The sequence below is a fragment of the Capsicum annuum genome, chromosome 10 (assembly GCF_002878395.1).
Source record: "Capsicum annuum cultivar UCD-10X-F1 chromosome 10, UCD10Xv1.1, whole genome shotgun sequence".
NCBI lineage: Eukaryota > Viridiplantae > Streptophyta > Magnoliopsida > Solanales > Solanaceae > Capsicum > Capsicum annuum.
Window position 1 is genome coordinate 3,422,961 of NC_061120.1, and position 11,529 is coordinate 3,434,489.

Here is an 11,529-nt window from a genome sequence, read left to right on the forward strand (position 1 = left end):
CCAATGGCTTTGGCTACTCTAACCTTCCCAACCATGATTTTTTTTTTTAGGTATTTCACTGCGCAATAAGAAAGAAATAAGAAATTGTATTTTCCTAGGTATCAAAAATAGAGTAAATAAAAGAAATAAAAAAAGAAATAGTGGTTCCTTCGTTTCTATGGTTACTGCTTAAATGATGAGGTCTTCTCTATACACCGGAGCCTTTACTTTATACTTTAATTTAATATATATTTAATCAACTAATTGATGTTATTGGGAACTTGTATTGTTCACACGCTTTGGCTCTACCCATGAATTATCCAGTAATAGGTCTTTCACAATCAGATCTACCTATACCGTAACAGTATTTAATTATGAAAATTTGCTGGGTAGATGACCCTCTTAGTCCATTCTTGCCAGATTGGGAGCCTAACTAATCTTTATGTTTTATGCTTTTAAAATAAGATTTACTCCACTTAATGGATAACTATTTGTTACCAATGGAGAATTTCTTATCATCTTAAATTTAGGTGATTGGATTTACACCAACGGAAACTATAAACTTTATACACAATAGAGGGATATGAAAGAGTTTTTTTAAATAATGAACGGAGTTCCTTTTTCCATCCTATCCTATTCACGGTACTGATTATTGATGCTGTAAAAGTCGTTTTGGGGGATTTCATGACATTTCTGATTGGCTACCTTGTATTTCTAATAAGCTGTTTAATAGTTAGCATGTTGAATCGTATACATAATATGATGGGTTGGTTTAGATTGATCCTAATCGAATGATGATGAATTACTTCTATTTAATAGAATATTTAATTTAATAGAATATTCAATTCGAAGATAAAATATTTTTTTCATTGAACCGCTACAAGATCAACAATTCCATAAGCTTGGGCTTCTGTTGCTGATATAAGAGCATCTTTTTCCATATCTTCAGATACAACCCAGAAGGATTTGCCCGTTCTTTGTACATAAACCCTTGTGAGGGTTTTATTGATGTTACCTTATTTAGACGTTACCTTATTTAGTGTAACAAAATCAGCTACTGATTATCCCTAAATCATGTATCTAATTTCCTTAAATCTGTAATCCTATAATTAGGGATCTCCCCTATTATTAGGCTAGTAATTAAGAGACAATTAGGACTCCTTTCTCTATATAAATATTGTATAGGTTCATTGTTATGATTAATGAAGATTGAATAATTATTTCATGTGTATTGTTCCAGTTTTTCTTCCTTTATTTAACTTGGTATCAGAGCTTTAGAGATTACATTAGGGAGAGAAGCCGCCAATGAATCTTGTATCATCTTATAAATATCATTGCGATCAAATAATTGTGGTGCCCTTTGTGTTTCTGGAGTGTGTTGTGTGCCAGCATCCCTTGTCATTGCCTGAAAGGCTTTATGAGGAGTTGAACGTTTTACTGAACCAGATTTCTTAGGACATTCCAGAATAATGTGACCATCCTTCTTACAGTAGTTACAATAATTTCACTTCTTGCAATGGGAAATGACATGCCCTGTTTCCTTGCAATGATAGCATTGAATTGGTTTGTTAGAGTTTCCCGAGGAAGAACTTTTGCATGCAGCCATGGCAATGTCCACGAAAAGGGAATTTTCCATAGAGGCTTGAGAACCTAACCGAGTTTCTTCTCGAAGTACTTCAGAAACCACCACATCTAAAGCAGGTAGTTTTTCCCAGTTGAGAATGCTGGCACGTAAAGGCTCGAACTCAGACCTGAGTTTCATAAGGAATTGGATAGTCCTTGTCCTCTTCGTAGTAGTCATGGAGTCCTTTAGTCCAACGGCACTAATTGAGGCAGCAAAAATTTGATCTTGCTCTGCCCATAATCTGAGTAATCTAGAATAAAAGCACCAGACACTTTTCTCACCTTGTGTCGATTTTGCGAGTATCTTTCTAATTCAAATTCTCTAGCCAAATTTTGTTGGTTACCGAGGGTATGTAGATGACTCCATATTTCAGATGCTTTCTCAAAATATGACAGTTCCATAGCTATATCAACAAAAATGGAATTGACAAGCCATGTTATGATTTTGCCGTTGTTAGCTTCCCGGATTTCTTTTTCTTCGTCTTCTGTAGGTATAGCCTTTGATCCATCTAGAATACCAAGGAGGACTTTACCTCTAATGCAAGCCCTGAAATGGATCTTCCAGATCGGAAAGTTATGTCCGTCGAATTTGGTTGACAAGACATCTTGTGGATCCATTCTGTTGGAATGAAAAAAATTTGGAGTCGAAGGGAATAAACAAACAAATCCAAAGATTACAAGAAGAGTAACAGATGTGGATAAAGAATCCGAGCCAAAGATGAATCAAACAAATTTTCTAAAAAAAATGAATACTCAGGTCTCATAGAGAGAAAAAAACCAAGGCTTTGATACCAAGTTAAACAAAGGAAGAAAAACTGGAACAATACACATGAAATAATTATTCAATCTTCATTAATCATAACAATGAACCTATACAATATTTATACAGAGAAATGAGTCCTAATTGTCTCCTAATTACTATCCTAATGATAGGGGAGATCCCTGATTATAGGATTACAGATTTAAGGAAATCAGATACATGATTTAGGGATAATCAGTAGCTGATTTTGTTACACTAAATAAGGTAACGTCTAAATAAGGTAACATCGTCACAAAGTATGAGTTTGGACAAAAGATAATTATGTCGACTTCTTGACATGGCCTTAGTGAACAAATCAGCCAATTGATCTTTAGAGGATATATATCTAAGATTAATGCTCCGATCTTCAACTAGTTCTCTGATGTAGTGACAATCTATATCTATGTGCTTGGTATTTTCATGATGCACGGGGTTGGTTGCTATTCTGATTGCACAGGTGTTGTCTCCATACAATATGGTTGATCCTTCTAATGGTATGGCATATTGATTTCGCTGCATCTAACCACATAACAGAAAATCAAAACTTTTTTCTAATTTATCTAAAACAAGTTCCACACATGAAATTGTTACTTCAAATGGCCATATTTTATCTGCATCGGGTATGGGTTCTATTAAACCATTTTCAGAAGTTCTTTGTGTACCGAAACTTATTGCAAATCTTTTATCCGTTGGATAACTTGTAGAATAGAATTGCTTGGTTATTTGTTCCTCTAATGGTTGTATTATTCAGAACATATTGACAGGGAAAACAATGGCCGGGGGAGTAAGGTTGGCAGGCTATTTTTTCTTCAATCTCCGGACAGAATTTCATCATTGCTTTCTTTCAGCTTCAAATAAATACATTGATTTTTCAAATAAAATGTGGACTTTATGGCATCTTCGTTTAGGCCATCCACATGATCCCCGTTTAAATTTAATGTTGAAATCCTGTAATTTGTTGGGTGAAGATTCACTAATTTTGCCCTCTAAATTACCTTGTGAGAGTTGTGCAAAATTAAAGAGTCATAAACTTCCTTTTCAATTAAGCAATACTACTTATTCTACTCCATTTGATTTAATTCATAGTGATGTTTGGGGACCTTCTCCAATTATATCTCGTATGGGTTACAAGTATTTTATAATGTTCATTGAGCAAGCATTTCGTTATACATGGGTTTTCTTTTTGAAACACAAATTTGAGGTACCAAACATTGTCAAAAAATTTTATAACCTCATAGAAACCCAGTTTGAGAAAAAAATCAAGATTTTTCATTCAGATTCGGGAGAAGAGTATGTAAATGCAAACCTCACAATTTTTTTTCAAGAAAAAGGCATTGTTCATCAACTTTCTTGCCTCTATACACCGGAACAAAATGGCGTGGTGGAACGTAAGAATAGACATGTTGTTGAAACTGCCTTATCTCTTCTTGATACATCAAATGTTCCAAAAACATTTTGGGTTGAAGCAATCCAAACGTCTATTTATCTTATAAATAGATAATCATCGTCTGTTATAAAACAAAATTGCCCTTATTTTATCTTTTTTAAAAAATTGCCCGACTATTCACACCTTAAAGTATTTGGTTTTGTATGTTTTGTTCTTCTTTCAGACCATGAACGCCATAAATTAATCTCAAAAGCTGTTAAATGTAGTTTTTTGGGGTACAATGATATCCAAAAGGGGTATTTATGTTATGATTCAACACGTCACTTATTGAGAATATCTCGACATGTTATCTTCTTTGAAAATTCTTTTACTTATACTAGTAAAGACTCGCGATTGTCTACTAAATCCTTTTTGGAACAATTCACGACTCATGATTCTGCTAGCCATAACAACCTACCCGTTGGTTCATCGCCAAATTTGTCCTCTGCCACAACAGGTACTACTTATAACTTTGATCCCTTTTTTGATAATGATATTACTTCAATGAATACTATCTCTTTACCTGACCAACCTGACTCGCAAATGTTTCTTTAAATCATAATAATCAACCTCCTCTTTCTCAAAATATCATTGACCCTGTTAGATGCTCATATCGTCATGCTTCTCCTCCAAGCCGATATGGATATTCTACAGGTGAATATGGTCGATCATATGCCTTACTAACAACCTTGAATTCTATAGTTGTGCCAAATACTTGCATGCAGGCTAGTGGTCTGAAATGTTAGGAAGATGCAATGAATGAAGGACTAGCTGCCCTTGAGGAGAACGATACGTGGGATATGGTGGATAGACCAACAAATGCAACAATTATTGGAAATAGATGGGTGTACTCAGTTAAGATGAAAGCTGATGGATCCCTAGATCGATATAAGGCAAGATTGGTAACTCAAGGGTACAAGCAGGAGTATGGAATCGACTACGAAGAAACCTTTGATCCAGTAGCCAAGATGATGCCAGTACGTAATAAGAAGTTGGAAGTTACACCAACTGGACTTCAAGAATGCTTTCCTACATAGAGACTTGCAAGAAGTGATCTACATGAATCCACCACCAGGTTACAAACATTCTAATCCAAATCAGGTGTGTCGTCTTAAGAAATCTCTTTATGGATTAAAGCAGGCTCCTCGCTCATGGTTTAAAAAATTCCGAACTACAATCCTTAGTGCTGGTTTTTCTCAGAGTAGCTCAGATTATTCATTATTTCTATGTCAGTCTGGCTCAGGTATTACTATTCTCCTTATTTATGTAGATGACATGATTATTACAGGGAATGATAAGGTTGGAATCTCTCATTTGAAAAATCTATTACACTCCTCATTCAAGATGAAGGACCTTGGAAAGCTAACATATTTTTGGGGTTTAGAGGTAAGTTATGGAAAAGAAGGCATAAAATTGAGTCAGCAAAAGTATGCAGAAGATCTTGTTAAGTTAGTTAATCTAACTGATAATAAAAAAGTTCATACTCCAATGGAAGCAAATACTAAATACAAAAAAGAGGAAGGAGAGCTTTTTGGAGATCAAACTCTATATAGGCGTCTAGTTGGATCACTTATATATCTTACTATGAGTCGTCCTGATATCTCTTATGCAGTACAAGTGTTAAGTCAATTTATTACAAAACCCTACAAGATTCACTACTCAGCTTTGCTCAGGGTTATTAGATATATAAAAGGTACAGTAAATCGAAGTCTCTTATTTCTATCATCTTCATCGTTGGACATAGTGGGATATGCTGATGCGGATTGGGCAGGATGCCCTGATTCAAGATGATCCACTATAGGTTGGTGCATATGTCATGACTCGGCCCGAGGCCCTGGCCAAGACGGAATGATATCAGAACCGCTCCTGTGTCGTCCCTATCGATATGGGCTAGAGTTCAAATTGAGTGTAGGCAAATCTTGGTAAGGCGGGGCAAACCTCAGTCCTGAGTCTAGGCAAATCCCATTCGGTGGGGAAAACCTCAGCGAGGACTCTGAGTCCATAAGGGGGGTACATGTAACACCCCAACTTAGGAAGGAGTCCCACATCGATAAAACACAGGAGGGATGCTGGGTATATAAGTGAGAAAACCTTACTCCCTAGTGACACATTTTAAAGCCGTGCGGGCCTAGGCCCAGAGCAGATAATATCACTAGTGGGTTGGGCAGAGACAGGGGTATCTCGGGCCTGTGTGGTTTGGGATGCCCGTCGCGGCCAGGGCCTCAGGCCGGGTTGTGACAGCATGATACTTGGATCATGCATGATCTCTTGGAAGTGCAAGAAACAATCTCAAACATCTAAGTCATCCACAGAAGCAAAGTATAGAAGTATGTGAACTGCGTGCTCTGAAATCATTTGGCTACGGAGGCTATTATCAAAACTTGGCATCAAAATAGAAGGATCAACCATATTGTATGGAGACAACACCAGTGCAATTAGAATAGAAACCAACCCCGTGCATCATGAAAATACCAATCACATAGATGTAGATTGTCACTACATTAGAGAACTAGTTGAAGATCGAAGAATTAATCTTAGATATATATCCTCTAAAGATCAATTGGCTGATTTGTTCACTAAGGCCATGCCAACAAGTCGACACAGTTATCTTTTGTCCAAACTCATGCTTTGTGATACACAACATAAGTTTGAGGGAGGGTATTGATGTTACCTTATTTAGACGTTACCTTATTTAGTGTAACAAAATCAGCTACTGATTATCCCTAAATCATGTATCTGATTTCCTTAAATCTGTAATCCTATAATCAGGGATCTCCCCTATCATTAGGCTAGTAATTAGGAGAATTAAGACTCTTTTCTCTGTATAAATATTGTATAGGTTCATTGTTATCATTAATGAAGATTGAATAATTATTTCATGTGTATTGTTCCAGTTTTTCTTCCTTTATTTAACTGGTTTCATGCAGTTTCAACAGTTCTTCCGCTTTCACAACACATTCAGTTATGTGTTCCATATAAAAACTTCTGGAAGGTTGATGCATCATTACCCTGATGATATAACGAAATAAAATATTCTCCTATCTCACATGATAAAGCAAAGAGAAAAGAAAGATAAAGAATTGAAAAAGATAGAATTGAACAACCGTACAGGCATCTTTTGTGCATACGACTCTAAAAGATAATTGACCCCCTCCTTTCTATTGAAGAAAGAGAAAAAATAGAATCTATGAGACTCCAATGGGTAAGTAATCAAATTGTCATCCTTCCTTTCAGAGGATTTAAAAAGTACTATGATGGCTCTGTTGCTTTATATGTTTCTTTTTTCTGTTTTTTGTCTGTGATTCAACAATCCCAAAGTTTCTTTTTAATCCGATCAAATAAGGGAAAAAACTTTTTTTTGTACTCTTTCATAACATAAATATTGTTAAAAACTCTATGGTATGAAAACAAAAAAGTTTGTGATGTTTATAAGAGAAAATCGAAAATACCCCTTATCTCATACTACTCTCTCGATACAGAATCTAATGTTTTGAAAAAAAAAATACAAAAATTTCTCACATCGAATTAGAAGTGTCATGATTAGTTCTTGGTATTCATATGGCGAAGGTATAGTCTTTTTTTTTCTCTCAAATAAAAACCTCATTGGCTCCAAGCGTGAGGGAATGCTAGACGTTTGGTAATTTCTCCTCCGACCAGGATAGAAGATCCTATTGAAGCGGCTAATCCCATGCATACTGTATGGATATTTGATCGCACAAATTGCATAGTATCATAATAGCCACCCCACGTATCAGCCAGCCCCCAAGAGAGTTTATAAACAAATACAACTCTTTGGTCTCATCCTCGATACTGAGATATACCATAAGACGAATAAGTTGATTCAAAATCTCGCTAGTAATACCTTGGCCTAAAAAAAGTAATCTTTCTCGATAAAGTCAGTTGATTAGAGTAAAATTGTGTTCCTTAGGAACCGTGCATACACCTTTTGATGCATACGGTTCAAAAAAATTGTGAATCAATGTATAGATTCCAGTCCTCTTTCTTTTTTTCTAGAAAGGTTCTTTGTTACTTCTAACGAAAGAGATTTTCTTCGATTTTTCAATAAAGAGGAATTTTGACTCCTTTTTAATATTTCTGTTTTCGATTTTCCAGTATAAAATTAGAAGTTATAAGAAAGGGTCATTAAACTTATCGAATTAACTTCTCATTGATGTATTATTTCATCGAGATTTAATCCAAACCACGATGGTATTTTCTTGTTCCTAAATGGGTCTGTTACATTTTTTTAGGTTTATGCTCTACTCCGGGTAAAGATCCGCCCAATTTGGATTTGTACATATAGGAGAAATGCTCCCATTACCATTTCTTTTTGTGTTTTTTTTTTCAATTCATTTTTTACAAATATTTATTAGAGTTGAGATAACTTTGCTTGAAAATTAGGATCTCTTCACAAAGAAAAAATATGAATAGCAATCATAGATATCTTACCAATCCAATTGGGTTTTTTCTAAACGGAGCCTGGATACTTCATTTTTTTAGTCCAACCAAGCCAACCATAAATTATTCTAATTGATAATAGTAATATGAATCCCCTCAAAAATGGATCTAATTGCACTTCACGCTCCAAATTTTTGATGATTCAATTTATCGTTTTATCGTTCTTGGAGAGTGGATGATATCTCGATCGGGGGAGAGAACGGGGAAATACCATATGAACAAATATATCTGACAAGTCGCACTATACGTCAACCCAAAATGCACTTGCCTCTCCAGGACCTCAGAAGGGAACTTTTGGAACACCAATAGGCATTAAATGAAAGAAAGAACTAAATACTATATTTCACTTTGAGGTGGAAACATAATGATTTTTTTATTGTCTTTAGAATATTCATATTGGTTCTTATCGTATTTATTTTATCCATAGATTCTAAAAATTCCTAAAGAAAGACAGAATGAATAAACTCAAATTATTACGAATAGGTCTTTCTAATGATAAGTAAGTATGGACTCATTCGCTCATAGAAATGAGATCAACTTTCCCATTACGTATTGGTACTTATCGAGTATAGAATAAATCTATTTCTCTTTGTTCCTACAAATAGAGTTGTTTCATTATTACCACCAGAATAGAACACCCTTGATTCGGAAATAATCGACTGAACAAGAATGACCCATATGATAGTCATATTATAGTCTTTTTCAATGCAATAAAGTCATATAGTGTCCATTTATCTTTGATATAAGGGGTATTTTCATGCGTTTTCCTTGGTATCGTGTTCATACCGTTGTATTGAATGATCCCCGTCAGTTGCTTTCTGTTCATATAATGCATACAACTCTGGTTACTGGTTGGGCCGGTTCGATAGCTCTGTATGAATTAGCGGTTTTTTTATCCTTCTGATCCTGTTCTTGATCCAATGTGGAGACAGGGTATGTTTGCTATACCTTCCATGACTCATTTAGGAATAACCAATTCATGGGGCGTTTGGAGTATCACAGGGGGGACCGTAACGAATCTGGGTATTTGGAGTTATAAAGTTGTACCGGGAGCACATATTGTGTTTTCTGGCTTATGCTTTTTGGCAGCTATCTGGCATTGGGTGTATTGGGATCTAAAAATATTTTGTGATGAACGCTCTTTGGATTTGCCAAAGATCTTTGGAATTCATTTATTTCTCTCAGGGGTAGCTTGCTTTGATTTTGGTGCATTTCATGTAACAGGCTTGTATGGTCCCAGAATATGGGTGTCCGATCCTTATGGACTAATGGGAAAAGTACAACCTAGAAATCCAGCATGGGGCTTGGAAGGTTTTGATCTTTTTGTTCCAGGAGGAATAGCATCTCATCATATTACAGCAGGAACATTGGGCATATTAGCGGGCCTATTCCATCTTAGCATTCGTCCGCCACAACGTCTATACAAAGGATTGTGGTATGGCTCCAGTAGTATTACTGTTGTCTTTTTTGCAGCTTTTGTTGTTGCCGGAACTATGTGGTATGGTTCAGCAACTACCCCGATTGAATTATTTGGGCCCACTCATTATCAATGGGATCAGGGGTACTTCTAGCAAGAAATATATCGAAGAGTTAGTGCTGGGCTAGTAGAAAATCAAAGTTTATCAGAAGCCTGGTTTAAAATTCCTGAAAAATTAGCTTTTTAGGATTACATCAGCAATAATCCAACAAAAGGAGGATTATTGAAAGCAGGTTCAATGGATAACAGGGATGGAATAAGCGGTTGGATGGTTAAGACACCCTATCTTTAGAGATAAAGAAGGGCGTGAACTTTTTGTACGTCGTATGCCTACTTTTGTTGAAACATTTCCGATCGTTTACTAGACGGCAATGGAATTGTTAGAGCCGATGTTCCTTTTAGAAGGGCAGAGTCGAAGTATAGTGTTGAACAAGTAGGTGTAACTATTGATTTCTATGGTGGTGAACTCAATAGCATTAGTTACAGTGATCCTTCTACTGTGAAAAAATATGCTAGACATGCTCAATTAGGTGAAATTTTTGAATTAGATCGTCATACTTTGAAATCCGATGGTGTTTTTCGTAGAAGTCCAAGGGGTTGGTTTACTTTTGGGCATGCTTCGTTTGCTGGCTCTTCTTCTTCAGACACATTTGGCATGGTGCTAGAACCTTGTTCAGAGATGTTGTTGCTGGTATTGACCCATATTTAGATGCTCAAGTCGAATTTGGGGCATTCCAAAAACTTGGAGATCCAACTACAAAAAGACAGACAACCTGATACAACATTGCTTTGGTATCTTTCTTTTTCCCTTATTTTCTTTCTTTTACTTTTATTGACATAGGGTACTAGAAAAATCTTTATTTGAATCAACTTCGTTTTTACTCTTGTTCGTTCTTTATCTGGAAGATGATAAAAAAAAGAAAATAAAAAAAAAACAAACAGGTATGAAAGCTATAACTGTAAACCACGATTGAATCTATGAAAGCATTGGTTTATATATTCCTCTTAGTTTCGACTCTAGGAATAATTTTTTTCGCTATCTTTTTCGAGAACCGCGTAAAGTTCCAACTAAAAAGAACTAAAAAGATGAAATAATTTTTCATTATCTCAGTTGAATTACTGAGCCTCCCGATATCGGGAGGCTCAATACTTCAACTAGTTTCCATGTTCCTTGAATAGATATCTTTGTTGTTGAGAAGGTTGCCCAAAAGCGGTATAAAAGGCGTACCCAGTAAAACTTACAAGTAAACCAGATAAAAAGATGGTGAATAGGGTTGCTGTTTCTTTGGGGTTATCTGAATCTCATATCATGCCTAAATCTGTAATGTTCTATGGCTGAATGAACTGATCACCTCCTGGAATCTCTGGCACTCCCGCATCTAAACATATATATGTTAGAAAACATGGGAATGCCAGTGCTGTGTCGGTGCTTACTGCTCAGTCGCAGATCTCTCTCCCTATCCACTTGGCTACATCAAACTCGTAGCCCTCCATGATGTCCACAACCAAGGCTACTCGGTTTGGACTCAATACATTGTCCCCATAAGTGGGACTCAACCTATGATGCACAACCATCCACCACGCCTTCACCAAGAAGTTCAAGCTGCCCTTCATAATCGATGACGAGGCGCCAATACCTCCAACTACCCAAGGAGCCTCCTCCCGATTTTCAGCAATAATATCGGCCATCCACTAAAAATGAGTAAGCTCATCCTTTGATCCAGTCTATTTTACCTTTACCTTCTGCATTGATGTGGTAGTCAATAT

At 36.1% G+C, this 11,529-nt stretch overlaps 2 pseudogenes; one reads left to right on the plus strand and one right to left on the minus strand.

Moving 5' to 3' along the window:
* Nucleotides 1-845: 845 nt before the first annotated feature.
* Nucleotides 846-8,598, minus strand: LOC124888093 (annotated as a pseudogene).
* A 444-nt stretch (nucleotides 8,599-9,042) lies between these two features.
* Nucleotides 9,043-10,701, plus strand: LOC124888094 (annotated as a pseudogene).
* Nucleotides 10,702-11,529: the final 828 nt, after the last annotated feature.